Source organism: Cupressus sempervirens, chromosome 4 (genome assembly GCF_028749045.1).
Source record: "Cupressus sempervirens isolate cs-2001-9-10 chromosome 4, ASM2874904v1, whole genome shotgun sequence".
Lineage (NCBI taxonomy): Eukaryota > Viridiplantae > Streptophyta > Pinopsida > Cupressales > Cupressaceae > Cupressus > Cupressus sempervirens.
Window position 1 is genome coordinate 53,901,585 of NC_143121.1, and position 8,882 is coordinate 53,910,466.

At 38.3% G+C, this 8,882-nt stretch overlaps 1 pseudogene; it reads left to right on the forward strand.

Annotated features, from left to right (window-relative positions):
- Window positions 1–1,034: 1,034 nt before the first annotated feature.
- Window positions 1,035–2,923, forward strand: LOC149559903 (receptor-like protein 53; annotated as a pseudogene).
- Window positions 2,924–8,882: the final 5,959 nt, after the last annotated feature.

Sequence of the window (8,882 nt, forward strand, 5' to 3'; positions counted from 1 at the left end):
ATTTTCAATTCTTACTTGCTAGTAGGAAGTTGGAAAACCTAGCTTTGAGGGAAAATTGGAACTCCAGTATGCTAATTCTATTTTGCCAATTTTGAAACAAACGCAAAAATTTTCAAAACTAGATTTTGAAAAAGCCAATTCTTGTCATCTTCCAGGAACCAAACGAACCCTAAACTTTAAATGAAATAACAAATTATGCTTGGTTTGTAAGCAGATGGCTTAAACTTCACACACTAAGGTTTGATTCCTAGAGAAAAAGTGTTAAATAATCAAAGTTGCGATATTTTTCCAAGCTTAATTTCTTTTTTAGCATGTGATGTAAGGGAACGAGGCAAACGAAAAAGTGCACAAACTAACAGAGTGAAATGATAAGGAGGAGGACTAGGCCCACATCCACTTAAGCAGTCAAAGCTTAGTGCGTGATGTATAGAACTGGCCAAGAGGTTGCCATCTATGAAAACTAAAACCAAGTCAAGTGATATAATCATGAAATTCATGCATATACTTTGTTAGCGAGATCCCAATACTGTTACTCATGAGGCAGATTGGAAATTAGTCTTCTTTTAAATGCCATTGCAAAATAAAAACGCTAACAAATAGTACAATACATATCTCAGAGTGAGAAATCCGGTAGTATACTATACAAATAGTATAGTATACCTCTCACACCTGAAGCAAGAATTATTACAGCAGGCAAATTGTTCGAATCAAAACCTAATTGCATTGAAATCTGATTGACCGTATGCTTGTGAAAAATTTAGGCGTTGATGCTTCCGTTTCACTATCAAAGACTAATCGACTTCGACATGCTTTCCAAACCTTTTATGCCGCTTTCAATTGACGTCGCTGACTTTTTCATCCTTAGAGTCACCATTTCTTTTAATCGGCCGAGAATGGTTGCCGGTCAATATTTGCCGATTAATTTTGTCGGGTTGCGTGAGACTTTTGCCGGCCGCGGGTTGCTCCTGATGTAAAAGCCTATGGGCTAATAACGTGGAAAATAGAAATTAAATTATTTAATGAGAAAATAAGGAATGGATGTAAAGACGACGACTTCAGTGTGGCTTAGTGATCTGAGCCACAATGCATTCACGGGTGAAATTCCCCCTTCCATTGGTTAACTCTCATCTCTATTTGTGCTTGATCTAAACAGCAACGAATTAGAACGTGACATCCTCTCAACATGATTTCCAGTCTCTCTAAACTGAACAGACTTTCCCTTTATTCCAACCTGCTAAATGGAAGATTTTCAGAGTCTCACCTAGATAATCTCAGCAGGCTTGTCGATATAGTAGTTTCCGACAATATTTTAATAGTCAATTTTAGTCCGACATGGATTCCAAATTTCTCTTTGCAAACACTTATATTAAGTTCATGCAACATTGTAGACGGTTTCCCAACATTAACTCGATATGAGGTTCAATTTGTCAGTTTGTCCAATTGCAGTCTTGCAGGAAATATTCCCGAGTGGATATGGAGTCTCACTTCTCTTGTGTATCTCAATCTCTCTCATAATCACTTTGCAGGAGATCTACCGCATTCGTTGATGGGACTTAATCGATTGGCGACTCTTGATTTCCATTGCAATAATTTACAGGGTCAGCTTCCGCTTCTTCCTCGTGGCTTGGCAGTGTTGGACATGTCAGAGAATCAACTGAGTAGATCCATTTCACGAGAATATCCCAGTCTTCAATACTTTTTACTTTCTCAGAATTATTTCAACGGTAGCGTTCCTCCTTCTATATGCCGGATACAGATTGTGGATCTTTCACTTAACAAGCTTACAGGTAACATCCCTGTCTGTTTCAAAAATAATTCTCTTATTGAGATGTTGAACTTAGAGAACAATTCTTTGGAGGGCAAGCTGCCACCGCATCTTGGAGACACGGTTTCTCTTCAAACATTAAAGTTGGGTGGAAATGGACTAAGCTCGTACATCCCAGCCTCTCTTGCAAAGCGTAAGCAGTTGGAAATACTAGATTTGAATAACAACAAAATCAGAGGAATCATTCCAAGCTGGTTAGGGAAACTTTCAAATCTTAAGATTTTGATCTTGAGATCAAATAGATTTGAAGGCAATATAACCTCAAAGGTTACAACATTGTCACTCCTTCAAATCCTGGATCTTTCTTCCAACAAGTTATCAGGGATCATTCCAGCTACCATCTCGACTTTGGAAGCCATGAAAAGCCAAGGAGTCACTATTGGAATGTTTAACGTGACTGCTGGTTTAAGTTCAACCTATGTAGATCGAGTAACAATTATTAACAAAGGACAAGTGATGGAGTTTGTAAGATCATTGGCAATGGTTAAATGCATTGATTTCTCAAACAACAATTTCACAGGTGGAATTCCTCAAAACATGGGATTGCTCGAAGGTTTGGTTATCCTCAATATTTCAAGAAACACTATCACTGGTGAAATACCCAAGAGTTTTGGGGAATTGGTGCATTTGGAGTCTCTCGATCTCTCACACAATTGACTATCCGGAAATATCCCTTCAGAGCTGCAAAATCTCACATTCTTGAGTTATCTGAATGTGTCTCAAAACAATCTATCTGGAAGGATACCACAAGGGGGCCAATTCTACACATTTGAGGCACCATCCTTTTCAAACAATTCAGGCCTGTGCGGCCTACAACTCAATAAAACCTGTTGCGGCCTTGATCAATTTAACCAATCCTGTCCTGCACACGTTCCCCCAGGGACGAATACTACCAAGACAGATGATGAAGAAGAGTTTGATATATGGTCGGTTGTTGCGTAGGGAATGAGCTATGCAGTTGGGTTTTCTATTGTAGTTAGAGTATTGTGTCTCACCGCAACGTGGGGTAAAAAATGCTTCCAGGTCATGGACAACATTATCATTAATATTTTTGAAAGATTCAGAAATAGTTCGTTTATCTTCCTTCTATGGCTCTAGCAGCTGTATGTAAGATAATCTATAAGCTCTCTCTTCAAGTGACATTTATAATGTTGACCCACCTAATATTATTGAGTTCAATATATTTCTATTATTTTAAGGATGTACTCTATGTATATTTCTTCTAAATCAAATTAAGTTTCGTCACTAATACATTAGGGGTGAATTTGTGACATCAATTTGCGAAGATGGAAAAATGTAATGTGTTTTTTGGCTTTTTTTTTTTCAATTATAACCCGACAACATCACAATTGTGACGTTAAAGGGATATAAGAAAAAAAAAAAAAGTGCATTGGTCATTATGCCCTCTAGAGCGCACAAGGGTTTCAAAAGGTTTTCGGAGTTTAGGTGAGGTTTTCACGTACACATGTTGGCATTCTATCAAATTCTTAATCGGCTTGAATGAGAAAGGGCACTCACATGATTTATTGTATCCTTGAATGAGAAAGGATATAGGCAGCAGGTTGAATTAGCGAAACATTATAGGGAAAGCAACTGAAAATATAAAAGAGGCGAGTTGCAATAATAATAGAGGAAGTCCCTGATTAGATGAATATAGTTGTTTATCTTTTCCTCATTTGAGTTGAGAAATGATCTCAGAAAGAGATACACGGTCATCTGAGAGAAGTTAAGAGTACACGGTGGAGATGCCAAATAATTGTGAGAAATATAAGTTAAAAAATTTAAACTCAAAACCCTAAATCTAAAAATTATACTCGGCACTTTGAAAAATTGCTCGGCACATGAAGGTGCTGAGTGCCAGTTTTACTTGGCACATGAAGGTGACGAGTGCTAAATAGCTCAGCACTTGCTCAGTGCCGAGTGACAAGGAAGAGGTGCCGAGTGAGCTCGGCACACAATAATTGCTCGGCACCAATGGATGCTGAGTGAGCTCGGCTCCAATAGGAAATGCTCGGCAACAATAGATCCCGAGTGATTTTGGCTCCAACTAAAGTTTATAACTTAGAAAATTTCAATCGTGAATGCATTCACCATTAAAACCAGAGAGCCAAAGCTTTAAGCTTTCAACCAAACTTTTCAAATGCAATGAATAGAAGATGAGGAACAATGGATTAAGTATGTTGCTTTCTTTCTATTCAATCTCGCATTAAACTATTACAAAATCTAGGAGCATTCGGCTTCAACTAGAAAACCCTAAATTGACAATACTTCAAACTTCAATGAACTTTAAACTTGCAACTCTAATGGCTGCATACAATGGTGCCTGGAGCAATCACTGCTTCAATAGAATGAATCTAACAATGAAAAACTTACAGAGTGAATAGAAGAAACATGTGCAACTGCAGGCACAAACTCCTTTCCTCCTTCCTTCTCTGCTTAGCTCTGCAACTTCTCTCTGATCTGCTTGATCTGCACTTAATAAAAATGAATGTAGAAACATTCCTTTTGTCTTTTGACCTAAAACATTTTTCCCTCTCATTTCTAAATTCAAAAATTTCACCTACCGCATTCATGTTTTCTATCTATTCTGGGTTGTCAGGTGGTAGGTGGGCATTTGGCTCTAGGGGCAAATGTCAATGTTGCATTAAGTTTTCCAACACTCCCCCTTTGTCCTGAGCCAAACAAAACAAGGATCACAACTGATCCACATCAACTACACCAAGACACTCTCTTAGGTGTACAAAAGATCCAATGCCTAAAGGCTTGGTGAAAATATCTGTTAGCTACTGCTCTGACTTGCAGAATTCCATCTTGATATCACCATTCTCCACCAACTCTTTGATGAAGTGATATTTGATCTCAATATGCTTGCTTCTCCCATGGAAGACTGGATTCTTAGACAATACAATTGATTAGATGTTGTCACAATAAAGTGTGGTTCCATCCTCTTTCCTTTCATTCAAATCTATCAAGATCCTCCTTAACCAAATAGCTTAACATGCTACTACATTTTCTACTATGTATTCAGCCTCTGCTATAGATTGAGCAACAATAGGTTGTTGTTTGGATGCCCATGAAATTGCACCTGCTCCCATATGAAACATGTCTCCGGAAGTGCTCTTCCTATCATCTAAACTTTTAGCCCAATCACTATCAGTATAACCTACCAACTTGAATTCATTTGATGTAGTATACAAAATCTCAAATCCCTTGGTAACTTTCACATACTTTAGGATCCTCTTTCCTTCTTGCCAATGGAAATCCTTTGGTGTTTCCATAAATCTGAAAATCAAATTTACTGCATGCATTAGGTCTGGCCGAGTTGCAGTCAAATACATTAGACTTCCAACCATACTCTTGTATAGTGTTGGATCCACTCTCTTGTTAGAGTCTTCCTTGCTCAACTTCAGACCTATTGCTATTGGTGTGGGGGTTGCCTTACTGTTCTACATTTTGAATCTCTCCAAGATCTGCCCTGCATACTTTTCTTGAGAGATGGAGATGCCATCATGCATTTGTTTTACTTCTATGCCTAGAAAGTATTTCAAGAGACCTAGGTCTTTCATCTCAAATTCATTTTTCATGACCTCTTTGAACTCACCAATTAGAGCCTTGTCATTTCCAGTAAAAATCAAGTCATCTACATACAAGAAACCAATCAATACATTAGCATTTGTTGCCTTGATGTAAAGAGTGGACTCACCATTGCTTTTGCTAAAGCCATTGCTCATCAAATATGCGTCAATCCTATTGTACCATGCCCTTGGAGCTTGCTTGATCCCATAGAGAGCTCTCTTCAATCTATATATTTTATTTTCTTAACCTGCAACTTCATAACCAGGTGGCTACTCCGCATACACTTCCTCTTTCAATACACCATTAAGGAAGGCAGACTTCACATCCATTTGAAATACCTTCCACTTGTGCTGAGCTGCAATTGCTATGACAACATGCATAGTTTCCATTCTTGCAACTGGGGCATAGGTCTCATCATAACCTCTTCCATATTGTTGTTTGTAGCCCTTGACTACCAGCCTTGCCTTATGCCTATCAATCTATCCTTCAACATTGCATTTGGTCTTATAGACCCATTTCACTCCAATCACTTGCTTCTTGGGAGGCAATTCAGTTAGCTCCCATGTCTCATTCCTTTCTATGGCATCTATTTCTTTATCCATGGCCTTACACCATTTCTTCTCCTTAATAGCTTCCTCAAAATATACTGGATCACTATGAGAAAATAATGCAAAATTAACACTCTCATCATAATCTTCATACTTTTCATCTTGGTATATCTCCCTAAGACTCTTGGTCTTTCTTAGTAGCAGGGAGGAGAGTGTGGGATTAGACTCTTCACTACTGTTGCATTGCCGACTTGGTTGGTCTTCATTGGTACTCGGCACTGACACTCAGTCATGCCTAGAGGAGCTCGACAATGACTAAACTTGCTTTCCTTTTCTTCTATTTGCTCCTTCTTCTTGTTGTTCATCAATATCTTCTTCACTCATGATTGGCACTTTACTAGAAGTGCTCGGTGACTCATCAGTTGAACCATACCAATATTGATTTTCAAGAAATTCCACATCTCTTGAAAGCATCATCTTGTTGTTCAATGGGTCATACAACCTGTATGCCTTTGATTCTAGACTGTACCATGTGAAAATGCATTTCACACCTTTGTCATCAAATTTATGCCTTTTCTCTTTAGGCACATGTGCATATGCAACACATCCAAACACCCTTAAGTGTTCAATTGTCCATCTTATTCATGACAAAGCTTCCATTGGAATTCTGCCACAGACTGCCTTTGTAGGACACCTATTAATTAGGTAAAGTATTGTTGCCATAGCCTCTCCCCAAAATTTAGTTGGGAGACCTTTCTCTTTCATCATGCTCCTTGCCATTTCAACAATGGTCCTGTTCTTTCTTTTGGCCACTCCATTCTGCTGTGGTGTATAGCTGGTTGTGAGGTCTTTCTTAATGCCATGTTTCCTACAAAAATTTACAAAAGAATTGGAGGTATACTCCCCTCCTCTATCTAACCTTAGGACCTTGATATAGTGTCCAAATTCTCTTTCAACCTGGGCTTTAAATTCTACAAATTTATCAAATGCTTTAGATTTATTCTTTAAGAAATACACCCATGTCATACGGCTGAAATCATCAATGAATGTCATAAAATATGTACTCCCCCCAATGGAAGTACCTTGCATAAGACCGACTAGTTTAGTATGCACTAATTCTAATGGATATCTAGCCCTCCTAAAATTTCCAGAATTAAAGGGAAGCCTATGTTGCTTACCCAAAATACAAGCCTCACACTTGTCACAAGAATTTCCTACACGTGGCAAACTTTCTACCATTCTTTTATTTGACAATAAATTTAAACTAGCATAGCCAAGATGACCATACCTAAGGTGCCATAGCCGTGAGGGGTCTTCAATCACACTCCTTAGAGCTAATTGTGTGTGAGGTGCAACAGTAACTTGAGATGAGAAACATGTCTCTATCATCAAGGGAAACATTCTATTCTTTGTCATTTGAACTGCTGCAAATAAGTTCTTGCTCCCATTTTTTTCTTGAATGACACACATGTCATTCTCCATCAGAACTTTGTATCCATTTTGAATGAGCTAACCAATGCTCATCAAATTGTGCTTCATACTAGGGGAAAAATACACATTTTGTATTTCCCTTTTCTCACCTTTCTTGGTGCAAACCATAATAGATCCTTTGCCCACAACTGGTAGGGTTCCATTGTTACCCATCTTAATTTCTGATTTGAAACTCTTATCAATGAATGAAAACAAGGTTTCAGTACCACTCATGTGGTTGCTACATCCACTGTCGAGGTACCAAATCTCAGGGCTTCCTTCTTCGCCAACATTACATGTGATAAAGGCAGCAGCATTGGGTCCACTTCCCATGTTCACATCAGCCACATTTTCTTGTCCCGAATGATCATTCTGCTTCTTCCAGCATTCATTTGCATAATTCTCATATTTATGATAGTAGTAGAATTCTACATTACTCTTATTTGAGTTGTAGTTTTTCTTACCTCCTTTTGAAGTATTTTGTGAGCTACTTGCTCCATCTGCTCTTCTTGAGCTTTCTACTACAGCATTTCTTTGTCCTCCATTACCTCGGCCTCTGCCTTTGGAGTTTCTACCTAAGCCATTTCTTCCTCTCCCCTTTCCTCTTAGACTTGACTGAGCCTTGAATGCTTGCTCTTGGAAAGATGAAGAAGTAGATCTGTTGATCCTGTGCTCATGGGTTTGAAGTGTACCCATCAACTCATCCATTGTCAAAATAGTGAGGTCTTTTGCCTCTTCTATGGTCATGACCAAATGGTCATATTTAGGAGGTAAAATCCTCAATATCTTTTCTACTATCCTCTGCTCTCGATAGTCTTCTCCATTTGACTTCAATTGGTTAATCACATTGGAGGTCCTTGAACTGAAGTTTGCAATTGATTCATTCTCCTTCATTTGAAGGTTCTCAAACTCCCTCCTGATGTTTTGTAGCTTTACAGTACATACTTTATTAGTCCCCTTGAAGTTTGTCTCAAAGATATCCCATGCTTCCTTTGCATAATTTACTGCTGTAATCTTTGGAAAAATTATCTCTGTCATTGCTACTTCAATAAGACTTAATGCCTTAGCATCCTTCCTCCTTGACTCTTTCAAATGAGTCTTCTGTGCATTTGTGAGGGAAACATATTGAGTTGGATCAGTCACATCATTGAATCCATTAACTACAAACTCCCACAAATCATTTGCAACCATTATGGTCTTCATCTTCTTTGCAAATGTATCATAATTCTATCCATTAAATGATGGTGGTTGTTGCCATATCTTTCCTGCATCTCTTGCCATGATAAATATCCCAAGAAAAGAAATGCCCTAACTCACTTTGGATGTGGGGCCTCAAAGCTTTGATACCATGTGAGAAATATAAGTTAAAAAATTTAAACTCACAACCCTAAATCTAAAAATTATACTCGGCACTTTGAAAAACTGCTCGGCACATGAAGGTGCCAAGTGCCAATTTTACTCGG